This window comes from Phasianus colchicus, chromosome 5 (genome assembly GCF_987193195.1).
Source record: "Phasianus colchicus chromosome 5, bPhaCol1.hap1.1, whole genome shotgun sequence".
NCBI lineage: Eukaryota > Metazoa > Chordata > Aves > Galliformes > Phasianidae > Phasianus > Phasianus colchicus.
The window spans coordinates 23,540,175-23,562,228 of record NC_143440.1 but is presented as its reverse complement, the minus strand read 5'-3'; the positions used below and the strand labels follow the sequence as shown (position 1 = coordinate 23,562,228).

Sequence of the window (22,054 nt, the reverse complement as noted above, 5' to 3'; positions counted from 1 at the left end):
CCTGAGAAACAAAACCCTTGATTCATCCCAGAGGTAGATGTGCCAGAAACTGTTCTTGCAGATTTCTTACACTGCTTTGGTGGGCCTAATGGGGGATATCTAGGGCTGAAGGAGTTCTATCTCCAACGCTTTCCAACAGAACATCTACTGAGCCTGCTTTTAATTCTTGGGGAAGATTCTTCACTGGAAATTGAACAGAATTGCCTCAGCTAATCCCATAACGACCTATCAGACGGGAATGAGCTTTAATGTAACTCCTAATCAATCCAGGTGCAGACTGTTAGAAGAAGCCTCTCTGCGCATCACTTAAGTTCACACTGGCTGTCCTCTGGCTCCCAACCAAAAGCACTTCAGTCCAGATATTTTCTGATACCCTAATAGGGAACTCTCTGTGACAACCTTGCTCCCCAGCACTTAAAAATTTATACTGGGGACCTTTATCCACTGAGGTAGAAATGTCAAATGCAGGAAGCAACATATGCAATGAAATCAGTAGAGCACATACAAACCCTGTGGCAAGCCAAGGGTCACTAATGGACACATACAAAAATTGGCTTGTGCCAACTGGAAGCCACATAGCAATTTCCTTGATGAGAGTCAAAGTTGCACAGGGTGCAACTCCTTTCTATCAGTAACCCATTTTGAGAGTTTTGTTCCATTTTTCCTTCAGTTTGAGGTATTCTCTCTTTTTCAGATCAAGTGGTTATTTCCCTCCATCGCATGGAATGCATTCATTTGAAATCCTTAGTCATCTAAATAAACCTTGTCTTTCATTTGCATTTAGACATACACACCTCCAACTTGCTCACTTCCGCTTGTAACCTAACCAGTTATGCATGGCAGAAATTGCAGGCAGAGTGGACAGAATTTTATGGGATTAATACAGACCTCTCCCTGCAGTGCCTTTCAGATGCTTCATATTCTGAGAAGTCTGCCCTGCATATATGCTAAAAAACAGGCTCTTCTTCATATCCAAAGAAATCATGCCTTAGTTCCCTAGATAAGCAGAGAAGCATTACCTCAGTTTTGCAGGCAGGATTTTAAGAGAATAAATGTGCCATTATTTAAAAATTAATTACATTCTGTAGTCATTGGAGAATGCTAAATGTACATAACCTAAGCCAAACAAAATATGCACACATATTCTTTCCTGTCTATTTCTTCCCTTCTCAATTTCTTTTCAAAACTTTATTCTGGATTTATGGTGGCAATATTGACATACAAATCCATCAGAGCATGCTGCTGGGGCCCAAGCACCTATAAGAAGTAGGAGTTCAAACAGTAAGCATCTTGCCAGTACAGCTTTGAGAAAAGCCCTCTCTCCTTTCCCCATGAGCTGGAAATGTTATGCACTAGCTACAATGCAGATACAAAGTTTATGGAGAATAGCAACAAAGTAGACAACATGTTAGGCCCCATATTCCTTCATCATTTGGGCACGTCCTGTAATTTATGTTTTCTAGGAGTACCTTGAAATGTATCAAGCAGCAGATGGAAGTTAATTTTGGAGTTACTTGAGATTTTACTTCCAGAGGTCATCAGTCAGCACCATTCTGTATGGGCAGAGAATCTGATATAGATGTTTCTGTTCTGATTGGACACCATGACTTTCTAACAATGTCTAATGAAAGTTTGTTCCCTCTACTCTCAAAAAACTTGAAGATCTGAAAGGCAATATTTGAAATTTCAGATGTAAGGCATCAATGGACTAGTATTTCTCCTCCTAATTGTTTGCCCTTGTCAGGCTCTAGAGAATTGTAAAACAGAACCAACAGCATAACAACTGTGGTCATTCTGTGACCAAAGTGGTATGTTACACTGTACAGTTCTATCCCCATCATACACATCTTATACCTGTGTTCCACCTCAGCTTCAGGTAACACATTCTGAGCTGACATTAATTCTTTGATCATTTGCTGTATCTGGAAGGAATTTTCCCTTCTGAGCCCAACATCATCATTAAGAAAGATGCTTTATCTAGAGATCATACCACGATTCCACAAAACTTTCGTCTCTTGTCACAGTGAGCTTAATCCTTGTTTTGGAGCCCTGAAGCTGTCTCTTCTGATGGACACAAACAATGGGAACATTGTGATAAGATTCTGTCATTGACTGACTGAATACGCACTAGGGAATTATAAGCAGTCATTAAGATGCCAAAACAGGAAAAACATATCATTAAAAAAAAAAAAAAAAAAAAAAATCAGACTAGTTTATCTGGATTTTACTTAAAATTGAAACAGATACTATTGCTTATTCACATTAAAGATATCACCATTTTGCCAGAGAATACCTTCTTTCCTGTACAGACTTTCTACTCCTTCTGTGATCCTGATGGATTTCTCCTGTTAAGCTGTGTTAACTAAGGTCAGTGTTTTGATATGAGATCTCCAGGAGGAGGGAAGAGGAGAAAAAAAAAAAAAAAAAATTCAAGAGACTCAAGAGACGACTGGAGACATATGAATGACTGAACACAGCATGTTTTTACTTTTCCTCAGTCTTGAAGCAATACACAAGAGCACTACTTAGTCAAACAGTTTACTAAGATCATATGTTGCTAAAGACTATGCCACACCTCAAGATCTTGAACGCCTGCCATTTTCCATCTAGAACTATTACGATAATCTGGCTAACCAACTCTGTGCAGTATCTTTGCAGAATTTTTAATTCTAATTTGTATCTAAATTTGTGTAATGTTGCCACGTGCTATTGTAAATTGACTGTTCTTCCCAATTGCTGCTTTTCAGTGGCTACAGAAATTATCTCACTGGAGCTATTGCATGAGAAGTACTGCTATCTATCATGTTTAGTTAGCTCCACTTGCCATCCAAACCCAAGAGCCTTACCATCTCTGGTGCATTTTTTCCCCTCAAAATTGCTGCTTTGATTAGGAAGGTGTTATTATTCAAATGTACAGATTGAGACACAAAACCATGAATTATCTGTAGCCACACAAGATAGGGAGCAAAACACCCCAGCATTTCTTTCATGATTCATTAAGTCAACTAAGGATTTTATAAGTTTTCATCTGCAGCAAACTTGAAGATCTCAGCTGAATTTGTTTTTATGTGGAACAATCTGGCACATATTCAAGAATTGCTATTGTTTCCCCAACTTGTTCATGGTATATAGCGTTTGTAATTGCAATTAACTGGTTACTTTTGGGATTGGGTAGAAACAAGTTATGGTATGATAAACCCACTCAGAGAAGCTCTGACTCAAAATGGTGATACCACATTAGTCTATTGTATTGTTTGCACTGGACTTAAGACAGGAAAATAATAATAATAAAAAAACTCCCCTGGTATCCAAGCTTCAGAGAAGAGCAAGGGTCTTATTAGAAGACCCTAGCTCAGACCACTGAGAAGACAGCCAGCCAGAGGCAGTTTTAGTTCTTTCTTTGCAGGCTCTGGATTTTAGATATCAGTAAGATGGGACTGAAAGAACAAAAAATCTGCAGAGAAATAACTTGCGTTGGAAGCAATTGAAGTTCCGTGTCCCAGTGAAACTGGCTTTAAGCCAACAGTCTTTGAGAAGTACCTTGCATTCCTACACAACTCAATGGCCTGAACGCCAGAATATTTTGTTGGCAATGGCCAGTGAGTAGCCGGCATCCACTGCACACACAGCCTGCTTCCCCACCAGATGTCCAAATCCTCAGGCTTGGATACCATCTAAGCTATGTAGACAGAATACTTGGGCACACAGAATCTACCACACACACACTTTTCAACAGGGCTGTGTCGCCACATCTATTCTTAGGGCACAGCAGAGCTCAAGCTGCCCCCTTGCCATGCTGCCTTTAAGGCCTTTCTCTTGACTATGCCTCTGTCTCATCCACAATGATACATAAATGAAATTAATGCTTTGAACCTAAGAGGATTTACATAATTTGTTTTAAACATAGCATGTCATCTCTAGATGAAGAGAATAATGCAGAGAATACATCATTTGTTCTTCTTCCCCAGATAAAAGGCAGCGCCGAGCCAGGAAGATACAAAAGGCAAAGGAGAACGAGCAAAGTGGAGCATACAAGCAAAAGTAACTGTTATCTGATAGCGTCTTCCTAATTCTGAAAGCAAGCATTTACTGCTGACTTCTGGCACAAGCTGGATACCTGCTAGGAGTGGGCATGTTGAATTATTCATGCTTTTGGTTATAAATAATGCACTGCCTGCATATATCTAATTTAAATAGACCCATAAAGCCCAGTGGATTAGTCACTGCATGCTGCCTCAAAGTAACAAACCATCTAGCCAAAGTCTCCTGGCTATTAACTGCCCTCAGCAAGCTTCTTTTAGAGGATAACATTTTAAAGAAATTTGCTCAGCTGTTTTTGTTGATACAGTGATAATATTTCATATGGAAGAGCTTAAGAGACTGAAGTAGAGTACAGCATTGTACCAAGATACTGTCTGCTTCAGATTGTGCCTGCATAATTTTCCCATATGATCGTATAGTAAGAACAGTGCTGTCATTACTAACAAGGAGACTGCACATCCCATACTGCAGACAGTAAAATAGTTGGCAGCCCTATCACAGAAGAAAATTGTGCCTCAGGACAGCTGTTCTTTGGTATGATTTAAACAACAAAAATAAAGCGTGCACTCAAACCTTAAACACTACACTTCAGTAACAGACTATATTTCTTTCTTCTATGTACTTGAATTTTGTACATTGGTATCCACCTTCTGAATCTCCACTGTGACTAGCAGTCATAATATTAGCATAGTAGCGGCCCAAGAACCCTGCTGTCCTCAAGTTAAGTCTTAATGTAGGGTAGAAACAAGAGAAAACAGGATGATTTTTCATTTTGGGGCATCCCACAAAGAATCCAAGGAGAATGTATACTTCTGAGATAACAAAGACATTGGAGGCTGCCTGCCACTTTTAAGAGGATGAGTGAGTGCATATCTCCTCAGCTAGTACTAGTGAGCAAGGTCTTGGTAATCACAGACCTGGCTCTTGGTTTCTTAATAAGCAGTGCTGAAGGCCTCGCCTGGTGTTTTCCCTGTCAGTTGGAAAAGCAATACCTTGATGAAGTTGAAGTTATTTTATTGAAATTATATACATTTAGACAAAAATAATCAATATTTCTTCCCTCTCAGTGATATTTTTTTCTTTTGGGACTAACAACAATGGAAAATAAGGGGCAAGAAATGTCCTTTTAGCATATTTTGTCACATTTTCTTTTTTTCTTTTAGCAAATAATTTCAGCACAGAATAGGAAATATGACATTACAGAAGTCATGTCTTGTTAAGCATTACTGACATGGCAATTACACAGCAGCTTAAATATTCTTCTTACTTCATAAGAGCAAGCGCTATATAGTACTGCAATTTTCTCTTTCATATTCAAGCATCCCTTGTTTAGAAGATGGGAAAGGAGATTGTTCAGCTGCAAGAAGAGGAAACAGTATCCTGGGCTGCATTCAACATAACTTTGCCAGCAGGTTGATGAAGGTCAACCTCCACTCAGCACTGGTAAGACCATATTTGGAGTGCTGTCTCCAGTTAGGATGTCTTACATGAATTCCCTCTGTGAGATGCTGTGAACTACTATGCTGTGTCCCTATTCTCACAGAAAATTAGAGATATGCAACAGCCAATCTTTGTACAACAACTGTTTTCACTGGCATTGAGTTCTGTGCATTCACAGCAAACTGAGAGAGTAGTATCATGGCCATCAGGGTTCTGTATTTTCCTTGGAGGAAAATAATGAGATAAACTTTATCAGAAGACAGTAAATTAATTTCTTATTGAACCATCATTTCCTATGTCTGCTCCTTTTGTTTCAGTTCAAAGAATTCTCAGCTGGCCTTTATCTGACTGGTCATACAGCACATCACTGTACAGTGTTTAGGACACAGAAGGGAAAAATCTTTTTCTGCAGGCATAATTAAATGCTAAGATCAGCATTAGAAGGCAACACTAGTTAGAAAATGAAATCATGTTGCAGAATTCTACTAAAGTTATTTTGGTACTGGGAAAAAAAGAAAAAAAAAAAAGTAATAATAGTCCTCTCCAAACAAAATAGTCAAAGTTCCATCAAATAAGAAAACCCACCAATTTCAAAAGGTGTGACAGAGAGCCAGTCTCATTCCAGCTACATACAGAAGTACATTTTAACTACAACAACAGGTTAGGCATTGCAAGAATAGCATGATGTACAACGTACTGCAATTAATGCACCAAAGAAAATTATTCAAATGGAAATTGGTAAGGCAAAAGAATAAAATAATCAGGTAGTACTGCCTTATAGCTGTTGTGGCAATGGTTTAAAAGTAAAAATTTGCGCTAGTTATTGTTATTGCTATAGAGTTGGCCATTTGCTAGATATTCATTGCCTATGGACAAATTATGGTTTAGAAGAGAATCAGTGAGAAATCAAAAAAAAATTTCTCATCATAGTATGTATTTTTCATCTCACTTGTCTTCTAGTTATTTTCTACAGATAGCTTTTGGATATAAAGCTCTTCTCATCTTCCCCTCCATATGTCCTCATAGACAGGCCCTTAAAATACTTTGAAATTGCAGTTAGCTACTTGTTTCTTTTCAACATTCCCAACATATAAATACCTGTTTTTGATTTTCTACTAACTCTCATTTCAGAATTTTTCCAATTCTCATCTGCAAATGGAATTTCAACTTTGCACACAACCACTCAATCCACTCTATTTAGAATGAAAATTCATCACATAGAACATAATTGCACACTGCAATTGCTTGCTATGGATTCAATCCTGACATTGATCATTGGATCAACAATATCTCCAGAGATTTTATATTGATTCAGTAAAATTTTGAGGTCTATCTAGGATCACATCTCCCATGCAAAATCTGTGGCAGCACAGCCACTCAATCAGCTTTGTATTATCAGCAAACTTGCTGAGGGTGGACTGTATTCGTCCATCCAGGTCATTGATGAAGATGTTGAACAAGACCAGATGCACCCCTGGATGTTCACTGCTTGTTACAGGCCTCCAACTAAACTCGGCGCTATGATCAGATTTCCTCATTTGAGATCTACCCTGTTAATCCCATCATTTTCTTGCATACATGATCTATGTTCTCATTCCCCTAGAAGATATCAGCGCACTATAGTGAACTCAGCTAGCTTCCAGGGTGTAAAGTGCTCCTTTACAAAATGATCTTCTGTTACCTTCTACTTTCTATAAGTCTGAGTTCCTCAAACCAGGAATTGTCATTTTGATCAATAAGGCACTCATGGATAGCATAAAATGGTGCGTCTAGAATCAGCTACAGGTGATCTACATATTACTTGTACTATCAGCAACACTTCCTGCCCAAAATAAAACCCTAACCCAATAACGCACCCAACCTACAAAAGAAACCTTGTGAAAAAGACCTTTTCCTCATCTTTGTTTCACCTTAACCATTCTTCCCCAAGTAGGAATAGGGTTAGTTCAGCCTATTCTTCACCCCAGACTGGAAACATAACTAATACAGAATAAGATTCTCAGCTGCCTGAAGTAATTTTATTTTCTGCTAGCTGCCCATTAAATAGAAGTTAGGAGCTATTGCAGCTAATGGAGCGCTCCATGGCCTAGGGGGATGCCATGCCACATTCTCCTTCACAGTCACTGCTTTAGTTACCCTGCATATTATCTAAGTTTCCTATTATACAGGCTTCTTCATAACAGCTATATGAAGGGAGCAGGACTCTATGAGACTGACTTTTTTTGCAATGTGTTACTAACCCCATCAGCTGTTCAGCACAGTAATATTTTGAATATTCAGAAGCAAAAGTTGGAATAATTTGTTGGTAGACAGTAACCCTATTTTAGAGGAAAAAAAATCTGATGCTCTCCCTACACAAATGATAGAATTGAAGATGTTTCTGCAGTATGAGAACTCTTCAGCAAAACATTTAACGCAACTTCAATTTCAAATGCTTTCTACTGTGTCAAGAGCTTGTCTTTTTCTAACACTACAGAAAACATATCTTCTAAAAGTCTCTGATTAAACTGTGTCTTTTCCCTGGACACGCCTATTTCATATGGATTGTGATACCTCAAGCACAAAACTCCCAAATTCTATTTTCTTCGACTTGTAAAAATTTTAGGTACACATCTGGAAAAAGCCTGCACAAGACGGACAGACTTCATCTGAGCTTTAAGATGTCTGAGATGCTGGCACTTTAAGCAAAGATTGTGAGCGAAAATTTAGATTGATGAGTGACAGAAAAACACATGAGTGTGGAAGAACACACAGTTTAGTATAACGATTTATGGTATTCAAATATGAACATTCTTTAACTTCATGTAAATGACAAGTCAGAGGCTGAAAATCAAATAAGAAATAGAAAATAACTTCCATGAGATAGAATTAGAAGGCAACTACAAAAATACAAATTGTTTACATCTGTGTACCAGACAGATAGCAGTATAGACTCTGCACAAGGAAGTCTTGTCCTTCAAATTATTTGAAGAAACCAGTATGAATAACAAAATATTTTATATATTAAATTTTTTTAAAATTTAATTTATTTAATTAATTTATTTATTTTACAAACTCCCACACCAAAGGCTTCTAAGAAAGCCAAGCAGCAATGGGTTAGGAAAGAACTTCCAGGAATAGGTAAACAATTGGCTAAAGGATTGAAGGTGAAAGAGGGGAGGGCTGGCTTCCAATGCCAGGAACAGAATTGTGAAATCCACTGGGTTTCAACTGCTGAAAAAGGTGTATGTGGTAAGGCAAGTATGTTTGCCTGTGATACAGTGTATGTTCAAGGGAATAAAGATAAGACTGGACTGGGAAAAGCTACTATGAAACCTTTCAAGACTCCTCAATAAAATAGCAGGTGAAACAATGCAGAAATAAAGCAGTGAGCATGAGGAAAAAAGAATTCCTAGATTTATACAAGAAATAATGGCTCCAAGCTGAACATCACCAGTAGTTGGTTCCACAAAGTCAGTTCTCAATAACAGTTTAAAAAAAAACAAGACAAACAAAAACAACGAACCAAAACAAATACACAAAAAAGCAAGCATGTGGAGTTAGGGAAAGAATGGAGAGCAGAACACAGCATTGTGTCACTATATAAATCCCTTATATTTTGAGCACTGTGCATTGCTAAATGTCTCGACAATGATCTGCTATCAGAAAAACAAAAACATCCAGAATAGAATGGAATAGTTTGATTGGAAGAGATCTTCAAAAAACATAAAGTCCAACTGCCTGACAACTTCAGAGCTAAACAAAAGTTCATACAACTTGATAAGGGTATTGTCCAAATGCCTCTTGAACACTGTCAAGCATAGGGCATCTAGAAAGCCTGTTCCAGTGTTGACCACCCTTACAGTAGGGAGATTTTTCCTCTTAATAGGGCAATAGGGATTATCAAAAGCACGGAGTTCCTGATGAGGAACAAAGGTAGGCAAAACATATCAGCTTTTGGCAGAGATCTGTAGGGATTGTGCCAGGTCTACAAAATCATGATTGACATGGCATGCATGAGTAGGGACAGATGGTCTTTCCAAAGAAGACCAGTAAACAGAGCCAGAGCGAACCCTCTTCAAAACAAAAAGAAAGATGCAGAGTAGGCTGACTCTGGATGCAAAAATGTTTACATGGGCTCAAGGAAAGAAGTGGCAAATTCTCAGGGAAGGAAATGCACTGGGGGTGACCAGACACAAACCTCAATAGAAGGAAAAGAAGCTTGGAGAGCACACACATGCAGTACTCCTTTTTGTTGATTTAGTGATTAACTGTTTCACTTTAGAAAAATGCTTTTGAACACAATGGCCACAAGATAAAGCCCTCCTCTCTCTGTGTACCTCTCCCAAAACTGTTTAGAACTTTATTTTCCATGACTTGAGTTTCAATAAGTGCCTTCAACCTAGATACCTAACAAACTCCAAAAGTAAGTTCCCATACTCCCATTTCCTTCAAAACAAATACCAATACTTTAAACATAAACTGCTCATCCCTAAGACAAAGAAAAACTTTTTTTTTTTTTTTTTTTTTTTTTTTTTTTTTTACTCACACTACAAATAAGCACTCTTAACAGAGCCTTTTTCTTACCCCTTCCTGCCATATCAGGAATTCAGCTCCCTGAGTATTATAATTCCCAATGTTGATAATACAATAAACCTCAACATTATAATTCCATCAAAGTTAGCTTTTAAACTAGTATAAAATTACTAAAATAGATTATCTCCTACTAAACAAGAACTATTTCATTTGCCACATTTGAAATGCAATCCTGCAGTTGAGTAGTGAAGAAAAGTACTACATAGTTTATAAAGAGCAAATTAGAGGAAGCAGAGCAGTTGAATATGACAAAATTTGGTTGCAAACACTAAAATAAAGATCCCTGGATTTAGAAGAACAACAATAGTGTTCTCCTGTTCAAGACATTGACTCTGCCAGAGTAAAACTATTAACTATGGGAGGTCAAGATTTCTTTATATGTATTAAAAAAATTTTGTGTATATGTACATATATATGAAATAAAAAAATATGTATAAATTACATACAGCTATATAATATATATAGAGAGAATTTTTATCATGAGTTTTTTAAGTAACAGGAAAAGGTTAAGAGTACAAGAGGAGGGGAGAAAAGCATAAAGATTTCCAGAGACAAAATGAATAACATAACCTTTGAAAATTTACTAAGGCTTAAGATATATCTACTCAGACACTGCTTTCTACTCATTTCATTAGATTTTAATTTTCTTTTTACGTTCTTTTCCTCTACAGATTCTGAGAAGTAATTATTTCAATATCAATTGATTTGGAGGAAAAGTCCCAAGTCAGAATTAAGCAGCTTATGGAAGTTTGTCTTGTTCCTGGTTAAACATTCCTGCTATGCAGCTGGTTAAGCTGCTTGCAGTAATAAAATCCAGCTGAAATAATGGAATTGTGCTTGTGAGCCCAGACTTGGCTTGGCTAAGGGGAACTTCTCAAATGGTTCCCATCAATGTCAGAGATTTAGAGAAAGCTTTCCCAAATAATCAAGCAGAGGCAAAGAAACAGAAAAAGCTCAATCTCTTTCCTCCAGTGCTTCTTTCATGAAAATGAGAATATTGTATTCTTACACACTGAACCAATAACAGCAACAACAGTTAATCTGCTGCTTATGTTGTAATAAGCAAATAGATTCAAAACCAATCTTTACATTTCATGTGCAAACTGCTCATGATCTATAAAGAAAATTTCAAATTGGCAGTTTTGATTTTCAGGTATAAGTGTGTCAGATAAATTCATAAGACAGAAATACAGACAACTGAATAAACAAACAAAAGAAGCAAACAAAGCAAACAAGTCAACTCAGCGGCTATTTTGGAAGGTTCTTCCGAAAGTTATTTACAAGGTCATAAATTCCAGGAACTTAACCTTACACTTCAGATTTTCATCTCTTTTTTTATTTTCACTTACAGATGAACAGGAAAGGTAAGAAAAAAAACCTGCAAATGTTACTAACTATGAATTTTAGTAACTATAGTTATTTAATTAGTAGTAAATAGACAAAGGAAAATGCTTCAGTATCACAGTTTATTGCCATCAGTACCCTATTCTACAGAGTGAAATGGCTGCTCGGTCTAGAAGAGGGACAGTATGTGTAACTGCAGTCTTTGTACAAGGCGTACCTTCTGTAATCCATTCCTTTATATATACAATAAAGATATCATAGGTAGCTACTTTTTAAGCAAGCTTATTACCAGAACTGCAAGAAAACACATTCTTTGCGCACATGGAAACAGAATATTTGCTTATTTAGGGGTAAAAAAAGATCCTTTCTTACGGAGAGCAAAATTAAGAGACAACATTGCACAAATGAAACTCAGTAACACAATTTATACAATACTGGCAAGCACCCTACCGAGATGCTTATCAGACTTAAGAAAAAAATTCTGTTCTCTGGATATCTCAGGCCCCTGAACTACAAGGAATGACCAGACTCTAAATCTATCTCACAGGCTCTGCACTTCTAATCAGGCTTTTGAGATTCGGTTATTCTCATTTGTACCCCTTCCTGAAAACTAAGACTCTACAATCTGACAGCCCACGTTCACATAGCAGTGCTATTCTTCCAGAGTCTATTCAGGAGTAACTTCACACTCCCCAAAGTTCCAGATCCGGGTGCTTAGCTTCTCAACAATTTAAAATGTTGCAGCAGCTACATTGAGAATATTCTGGACAATATTCTCAATGAGACACCTAAAATAAATCATTTTTTCACTCTTAATCACCACATAAGATATAATCAGAGTTACAAAAATAGTCAACAGTAACCTCCTTTCAGCTTCTATTCAGCAGTCAGTCCTTCCATTCCTTTACAACTTTTTTCATTCACCTGTGCAAACTTTCTAATTTCACCTAAATGCCTGTTATTGAAGTTGCCCTTCTGTTAAAGTTCCAGCCCTGGCTCAAGTCAGTCAGTGTTTTTGCTTGGCAGCAGGCCACCTAAAATCCTAACTATTCCTTGGCTGCAGCCAGCTTGTTAGTCAAGGCCAGGAAAGCAAACTCCATGTTTTAGCTAGCACCACACAGTTCAGCAGGGAGAAATGTCCAAAGAGAAGCCAGGATACAGTGTCATTTATAAATCAACTCAACACTCACAAACTCAAGTGGAGTTTGTGGATAGATATATAGCTGTCCAGTGCTTCCCCTGAATTTCTTAACCACCTTTACCACAAACTGACCTTTAAAGATTTCTAAAAATAGGACAGAATAAATCCCATATTGGTGGCATTAAAACCACTGTGCAAAGAAATCCATTTAAAACACATACGAGGCTGTTTCCTTCAGCTTTTCAAAAATCAGAGCGTGTCACACATTTCCAGGTACTTCATACATTTTTCTGAACTGTATTTAGATTTCTAAGTTCTAAGGACAGTCATCCCTTCTTTAAAGACTTGGCCTACTATTGCCTGTGCTAGACTTCCTTAGAACCACAGTAGGCTTGGGGAAAGGTCAGGTAGTTCATCAAAAGCAGCTGCAAGAAAAGCCACAATCATAAGAAATCCTTCAACCATATTCCTCCTTAGCTTAGCTTCTCTTCATATTAAAGCATACCTTAAATTCACATGGCATAGTGAAATTTTGCTGTTGAATTAAAAAAACATCTTCTGCCCTGCAGTGTTTGTAAGTAGGGGAAAACGCTGAATGATCTGGGTCATCACTACTACTTACTGGGGATGTTTTATTTCTTTTTAAATCATCCTATCTAAAGGGTAGATAGCAACAGTGAGTTAAAAAGGTTAGTCTTTGCTAGAGAATTACGCTCCTTTTCTCTTGGAGAAACACTTGTTATTCATAAATTTAATATAAATTTATGCACACACACACACACAATCAATCATCCTCCATCTAAGCTGGAGATGGTCATAGACATAATTCTGTGTTTTTCTTAGAAGGCTAATAGTTACCAAACACAAATTTGTACACTGTATAATTTGTAGAAAATTCTTCCCCTCAGCTCTCTTTCTTTTGCAGTCAAAACTGTTTTCCTATCTCATTGCTAGACCTCAATCTCTTCAGGCATGAGACATTCCTTTATTTTGGAGCCTGACAGTTATTAGTGGAACAATAATCTTTATTAGAGCTTTCAACTATTGCTACAGTGCAAGCACACTATAAGAGCATTCAGACTCCCATTAAACTGGTTACACACAATTCTTTTCTTTACAGGGAAAAACTTAGCCATTTTTAGCTAACATCTAAGCATTTTACTTACAGCATAATTGCCCTATATTAAGTGTAATCACAATGTATTTATTGATGAGTATCCTAGATTTTGTAACATCTGATTGGATAATAATCCAAGTAGGGAACATTTTACAAAGCAGTTTTCTGATTGAAACTATATATTCTTTCTAAGCAATTCACAGGACCACATGAGAGGCAACAAGCAGTTTTCAGTACAGAATCACTCTGAATTATCCATAGCCTGCATGCTTCATATTGGATTGCTACCCAATCATACAAGCTTGATAATAGAAAGTAATGAAAAAATAACTCACAGTTTTATGCTCATGTAGTCTTCCTTTATCCAGAACTCAAAAAAGGGGAAGAAGAATTTTGCAACATTCCTATTCCAAACTAAAAATTTGATTTCACTGAGCACAAATAAAAGTTTGTTTTAAAACCTGTTTCTACTTTCTGTTTATTGATGAATTAATATGTTCCACATGTGTTCATCTCTGCTACTGAGGCACCACCTGTACCATTTGCCTTTCCTGAAGGAGTCTGGCAGCACCTGCTTCTTCACTAAGACAAAAAACAAAAACAAAAACGCTTAACTTTTAACCTCTGTATAGTCAACTGCAGTTCACTATTGTTCAACCAGGCTGAGTTGAGTGTGTCACTGGACGGTATTCTGTTCTAGTCATAAATGGAGCTGACAGGATATGGTGGCAACGTGCCACTCCCTCAAACAGTGACATGATTTTCAGTCTTTTTTGACTGAAAAAAAAAGCTCATGCCATCAAGCTGTGTGGAACCTTTGTTCAATGACTTTGGAACCCACAGGCTGATTTCTAAAAGATTAGATGACTGAAAGGTAATTAGGATCCTAAAAATATCATGAGAGTATGATGACTGACAGCAAAGATGTAGTGACCTCTAATTAGACAGTAGACAATCCACCTATGACAGAAACTTCATTAAGTCTCCCAGTAGTGGCTGCTCAGAGCCTCTTAAATTTCAAACTTAATTTACTGCAGGGTATGAAGCTATAGGAAATCCAGCTTCCTTAGTCCTGGCATGCCGTGATCTGGGGTTTTTCCAAAACATTTATTTTAAAACTTCTGAGCTTCAGCATCATAACAAATATGCTTTCTACAGTTAACCAGTTTGGTAAACTTTTAAAAAGCAAATAAAAGAAAGAAATCTTTTTTTTTTTTTGGCTTTTGAAATCACTACTTAAAGAAAAACATTTGCTTTTATTATATAATTAGAATTTAAATTTGTTGTCTCTTTAACTTACTTTACAACATATTCCTGTGTTTCAGAAACTCTAAAAGGATTTGGGAGAACCTCTGATGCTATACATACACACAGTATTTTATTCTGCACATTATATCATGAAGTTATTGAAATAAGAAGGCTAGTATCACACAGCTGTGGAAAGATGGGTGGGAATCCTAATTCTTAATTTGGAGGAAAAGAAGGATGGGACTTGGATAGAATTACTAAGTGTCAAGCTAATTTCTTTAATTTCCTAAGTTATAAAGGAAATTCAAGTGTCCTTTGGAAAGAGATCTCATTTACCTAGTTCTCTCTTTTGGACTGTTGATTTTGAATAATTCAAGCAACGCTGAGTTACATCCATTTATCAATATTTGATGCATAGGATCACCACAGTGTAATGTTCACAGTGCTCTCATGGTTCAGCTCACTAACATGAGTGCAGATTCTGCACAGGATGTATTGACTCGCAAAGACAGTTAGACAAAGTGATATAGAGAGAGTTTGTAACCAGTCTGTGGTAGTGTACAAAGGCTACATGTTGGGTGTTTGGGGAAAGAATATGAAAGAAGTTATAGAATTCTTGAAAAAGAAACAGAAGTATTTAAATTTAGAATCAAACACTTTAATCTGTAGAAGAAGTGAAAAATATCCTAGACATTCCATGTAAAGAATCACATTTCTACATCTTGTTCCTGGCTTGAAACAAATTCTTTTTAGATCAGTACAAATTAAGATTCACACTGAAAACTGTTATGGGTACGTTTTCCTCAGCCCTGCTTGGTTGTTCACTGCAAGCAAGTCAAAGACAGAATATATCAGCAGAAGTGGTTGCATATGGATAAACGAAATGTATTGCCTTACCTTCAGTGTGACCTCAGCCAAGCAGCAATACATTTAAACAGTTACAGGAGCTTTGTGCTGTACCAGTCAATTTCTGCAGATGAACATTCAACAACAATGCTGAAGGAACAACTAATGCTTACTAATGCCCTAAGAGGTTTTTACTCTACTTATCCAACTCTCTCTTTGAGATTGACTTGAGAGGAGTAGGTCAATCAAACCCTTGCACAAGGAGGCAAACATTCGTAAAAACATGAGAAATAAAGTGCTATACTGTGTCTGGTTCTGAGCTCCCCAGTTCAAAAAAGATGGGAACTACTGGATAGAGTCCAGCAGAGAGTGACAAAGATGTTTGGAGTCTGGAACACATCTCTTCAGAAAAGGCTGAGAGACCTGGAACTGTTCACCCTGGAGAAGACTGATGTTTAAGGGTAATTATGCTTAGAAATATCTAAAGAGTGGAAGTCAAATGGGTGAAGTCAAACATCAAAAGAGCAAGTCCAGGCTCTTTTCAGGGGTGCCAGTGACAGGACAAGGGGCAATGGGCACAAACTAGAACACATGACATTCCATATGAACATGAAGAAGAACTTCTTTACTCTGAGGGTGACAGAGCACTGGGACAGGCTGCCCAGAGAGGTTGTGGAGTCTCCTTTTCTGGAGATATTCAAAACCTGCCTGGACACTTTCTTGTGCAAACTACTGCAGGGAATTTGCTGAAGCAGAGGGGTTGGACTAGGTGGTCTCCTGAGGTCCTTTCAACACCTATGATTCTGTGATTCAGGTGATATCGCTGCTTGTTGGATAAAGTCATGACAATCCTCTGATACTTTATAAGAAAGCAGTGCTGCAGTACTTACTGGGGATGATTACATAACTAAATAAGATTGTTGTTCAATTGTTGTCCATTTATGAACTCATATTGCAAGATGTCAACAGTTAATAATCATATAAAAGAACTTGAAATTATTTGAGACTAGTTACGGTTTTAGTGCCCCACCTTGATTGAAGAATTCTGAATAGAACCATAGAGATTCAGAATTCCCTTTTAATGTATAACTGAAAGCAATATTCCTTATTTCTTATTTCTTATTCCTTATTCCTTACTTCTTACAATACAGAGATATGGGTTTGGAATGGGGATGCATTTTTAAAAATGCTGAAAAATATTTTTTTTTCCAATTTGAGATGTCTTATATTTGCCACCTTAATAGGAGAATGATTGGCTGGAGCTCCCCTCCTCCAGCTCTAAAGCAACCATCAGACTGCTGCCTTCCTCTTGGAGGACCACAGATCTTCTAAAATCCATACTCTCATTTAGGTATCTTGGAAATAATTTACTGCTCTGCTTCCAGCTGGTTTGCATGCCTTGGAGCTTCAGGTCCTGGAATGTTCTTCCAACATTCAAATATGTTCAAAAATCTTCAAAAGTCAAGCTGAGTCCTGCTGCATATGAATTGTGTACAATAGGATGTCAGCAGCCTGCTAGGAATCAAGGTTGTGTTTCCATGCTGGAAACACAAGTCACAATGTTTTATTTGAAACATTTTATATACAATAAATATTTCCAATAAAATTCTGCTGAAAATTTTCTGATCAGTTGTGTTTCTGAACTCTTCTGTCAGGCACTGAAATAAAAAGTGAAAGAAGAGTGGTCTGCCCACCTCTTCGTTCTCATGCTGCCACTATAAATATATTTGAGTCCTGTATCTTCCAAGCACTTCTCTTCAGTATGAACTATTCCATTCTGTTGATGAAGTAATTCAATATAGAATAAATAAATGATTTTCCAAGGTGATAATGTTTCTTCAGAAGACCAGAAAAGAGAACTAACTTACAGACTGCTCCATTACGGGGTAATGAGGGAGAATTTGTCTGCTTCTTCAAAAAAGTGGACTCAGAAAATAAGCTTGTGGTTGTATTTCAAAACCGACAACAAAGTCTAATGAATATTAAAAGATCATTAGGGAGAAGAAAGTGTTTTAAACTGGCATATTCCTAGATTTATCTGTCCAAATTTGAGAACAACAATAAACATATTCTTTTAGTGTGCACCTGTCATCTATATGATTTGGCTTTTGGAAGATGACATCAATGAGGAATCTCTACTACACTCATTGGAGATGATGTGATAGATTGAAATGTATCTGGAAATATGTACTCTGAAACTCAAAATACTACAGTCAAGTATTTTAACAAATTACTTTCAAACCTAAAAGCTTGGATAAAATGCAGAAATTGTATTCCAGATCTTCCTCTGGAAACCCTGAAAGCTTATCAAAGTAAGGTGTTAACTTAAATAAGGGTAAGCTAAAAACATGTACTATTTGACTACTTAAAGTACCACTGTGAAATGTACTGAAACCTTCTTTTGCAAGATACAAGTTTATTTAATCATCAAAATCTATGTAAGAAATGATGTTTTATTTCTGATTAGACTTAATTTTTCATGAGTGGCAAATGGCTTGCTCCTTTATCACTATTTTAAAAGGTTCCACTGCCTTCTTCACCCCTGTTACTGTGTGTCCAGAAATTAATTGGTATTTGCAATACGAAAAGGAAGAATCTTTCATGTACAAAGCAAGAAAATTGACTTTGGGGAGAAGGTGACCTGGGGTTTAGAAAGCAGGGAGGAAGCTAACTGAACTTCTGGGACAATGCCATGTTCAGTCTGCTTGTGTTTGCACCCATCTTCCTAAAAGACTTCTACCCTGTTGTCTAAGATGAAGGCCAAGTCAGTTGTTGTGTATCTGAGTATTAGGAAGGGAAGGACCGAAAAACAATCACATGTGTGTGTGCTGTTTTCATTATCTCTATCACTGGTTAATCAGCCAAGGCAGAATGAAAGAAAGAGTATGGGTCAGAGTACAGCAACATAGACATATTTGTTCTTAATTTGCCTAAATCTTGATGCTATGAAATAAATCTTAATTCTGTAAGTTGTCAGGAATGTAGATACTGTTGTCTATCTTGTGCTTACTCCTCTGTTCCAGATCAGCACATCACAGAATATAGCCATGTCTCAGGAACTTTCCCAAGTGAATCTACTGTCAGGTGTAGGGACTGAGGCAACAGAGGAAAATGTATCACCTAGCTGATGAAACTGATACAAACAAGAGTGTATGTTCAACTTTCTGCACGTGTTCAAAATGAATGAAATGCTGAGAAACATCAATTCTGCCATATGTAAACAAATGAATGACCTTAATCAAGTGAATGTTCTCATTGGGATCAATAAGCTGGCCTGTGCCACTGTCACAAAGCGCACCAGCATAAATATCTCTGCTGAAAAACAGAAGGCAGTACAACAAGGAGTCTGATGTTAAGCTAAAAAAGTGAAAAGTAAAAAAGAAGAAAAATGGAAATAGTAACCTTGACGTAGGGTGAGGCAAAGATGAGTCAGAGCAGATAGCACAGGAGGTGGAGATATTCAAACATTAAAATTCCAGCAGCTTGTGCAGTAGCTAGGACATGAAATTATTTTCCTTTATTCTGAGACCACACAGTGGTCTGAAAGCACAGTGTTCTTTTAATAAACTTGCGTTTACATCATTTTTTTTCTGTAATAATTCACACTCCAGAGCAAGGGATGAGTTTAAGAATGTCGTGATTGTCTAGGGCCTTATACTGAACCGTCTTACAGTTGGCAGATAGAATAGGAGATGTGGCTGGGAAATCAATTAAATGACCTAGGATTACTACAATGAGCTCTCTCTCAGAACCATCTATTTAAGACATGGTGGTGCCAGGGTTCTAATTTTGTTTTGGACATCAACTCAGAATAGGGTCCTTCAAAAATCAACACCCTATTCATAGTTGTCTTGACCACTTCTCAGCTGTAACCGAGGATAAGGACCATCACTTCGAGGAACATGAAAAATACCTTGCCTTTGCCCTTTTAAAATGTCAAATTCTCACTTTGTTTTTTGCATATTGTTAAGTACTTTAAACTAATACCACCTTTGGTATCATTTCAAAGGAGCAGTCTCTCTGGGAACCGAAATTTTTTGTTTGACCTTAACATTTATCATTGAAGAACATATTTTTATTCTTGACACTTGCTCAGAGAAGGTTTACAAAATTTGTCTCTTTCTATAGATACACTGCACTTCCTCCTCTAGTGATGCCAGCAGCTACACAAATCTTTGGTGTGGTAGGTGCTGACACACACCACTGATTTTCGTACAAGTACAGCAATAGTAATGGCTCCTGATCACTCCAGCGCAGTGAAACTAATTTAGGAACTGACAGTGCCATCTCATGGTGAAAATAAAAACTGCAACTGCAGTCTGCTCAAGAAAATTGCTTCCAGTGCGTTGAACGATTAAGGATAAAGCTGGGACGGAGAGAGATTGAATATTTTTCAATCTGTAGCCTTTTAAAAGTGTTTAGCAACAACTAGTTTAATTTACATGCCAAAGATGAAGACAATATAGGAAAGGAGAATGATAAACTTTCTCGCACCCTCTTCTCATTGAGTTGCTTTCGTTTTCTCTCCCCCTTTCTCTTTCATCTTTAGCATAGAACTAAATAGAACTCTTAACCAGAGGGACATTTCAAATGGCCAGTATACCAACTTCCTCACCAACTTGGTTTAAGGAGCAAATCATCTGTTATGTCTTTATTAGATATAATCTGGCCATTACAGACAAGACTGAAATGAGACAGTATAGACTTTTTCAGTGCTGGGCTTTCTGGTTATGCACAAAACATCTCCATACATACAGGTAGCAGCAATTTGTCTTGCAATTTGTCACTACCACAGGGGCAGATAGACTCATAGAGATCCAGAAGGTTACTGACCAAAACAACAGGGCATGAACAATGCAGTAACGTTCAGCTGTATTGGAGAAAAAGTCTATGAATTCCTGGAGGAATACTAGGGCAAAACAAAGGGAATTGTTACTAGTCAAAAATAATAGAAATTGTTTGGTTTCCAAACAGAAAAATACATAGAACAGCTGAGGATGGTCTCCTCAATGTAAAGGCATGTGGGGATGTGTGTGTGGAGTTCACAGAACACAAGTTAACCCTGGTATAACCACAATCCCAGTGTTATGCCACTAGAAACACTTCTGCATAGATTACAGCAAGACCAGACCACTGAAAGTGTAACAGCTGCCAAGGAAGAGCATTCTGGGGCATTGTAGGTGTTAGTTTCACTAATCCATTTTTTCAGTGTTGGTTTTGGGTTTCTTAACATGCAGTGAAATTTCTTACATTAAAAGACTGTCATAGAATTTAAGACAAAGCTCATCCTCTGACAACAAAGTATTGCAAATTTAATCCGTCTTCGCTGAATAATTGTTAAGTGAACTCATATTAAGTCTTCATCTAAGAAAGAGTATGTAAATGTGAATTTTCAAGGTTGTTTATCTAGTTTCTATATTTTTTTTCCTTTTATTGTTTGCTTTTATATTAAGAAATTTAAGATACGACAGAGTCCTGAGACAAAGAGAAAGGTTGCCTGGGAGAAACTGCACACATTCTGAATATCTATATGGAATGACAATGACATTTGACTTCAGATTTTCTATGACATAAATCAGTTCCATTCAGCTGTGAACTTTATCTCTTTGTCTTGACAATCTGGGGAAAACATAACATCTTAGACCAAAAGCTCTGATTTCTTCAAACTGTCCTTACAAAACACTAACTTAAATTTGATAGTTCTTAGAGGATGAATGTATTTTAAAGGGTGAATTTTAAGGAACTGTAAGCATTGTTATCTTCATACAATGTATGATGTGCTGTTGAAACATATGCACAAATTCAGTCTTTTTTTAAGAACTTTTTTATACAGAGAAGGTGATGCTAAAACTAATAAATAGACTGAGAATAGAAAAAGAAGGATGTGATATAGAAGAAATGTGGTCAATATGACCACTGCTCTCCTTTTGGTAATGTTACACGTAGTAATATTGCGTTCCTAGGACATGTAAAAGTTGTCCTGCTTTTCCAGAGTTATTCTGAAATACCTCTGAGTACTACACTTCTGTTAGAATCACAGGATTTGGCCCAGTTGTTCATGTGTTTAGGAAAGCACTCCCAGAAAACTGAGCTGATATGGAAAGCAATGATGTTAAGACCTCATGATCTCTAGAGTCAATTCTGAATGAATACCTCCGAAGGATGCTCATGAACCAACTTCTCTGAAACAAAATGAAAAACCAAGTTTCTGAACACACAAAAATCTCACTATGTTTTACAAGTCTAGAAATACTAACTTAGGTGTATGTTAGTTTTGCAGTAAAATTGTTTCATTTTCTCTG

General features: G+C 37.1%; 2 long non-coding RNA genes across 6 annotated transcripts in view; one reads left to right on the top strand and one right to left on the bottom strand.

Annotated features, from left to right (window-relative positions):
- The window catches only part of LOC116229141 (uncharacterized), a 99,717-nt gene extending 88,850 nt beyond the window's left edge, over positions 1 to 10,867 (top strand). For both annotated transcript variants that reach the window (XR_016466834.1, XR_004166956.2), the window contains 3 exons: positions 3,969 to 4,041; positions 5,361 to 5,484; positions 10,728 to 10,867. This is a non-coding gene — a long non-coding RNA (uncharacterized LOC116229141). The remainder of the gene's footprint in view (positions 1 to 3,968; positions 4,042 to 5,360; positions 5,485 to 10,727) is intronic.
- LOC116229139 (uncharacterized) overlaps positions 1 to 22,054 on the bottom strand; it is a 171,689-nt gene that overhangs the window by 19,515 nt on the left and 130,120 nt on the right. The window lies entirely within an intron of this gene.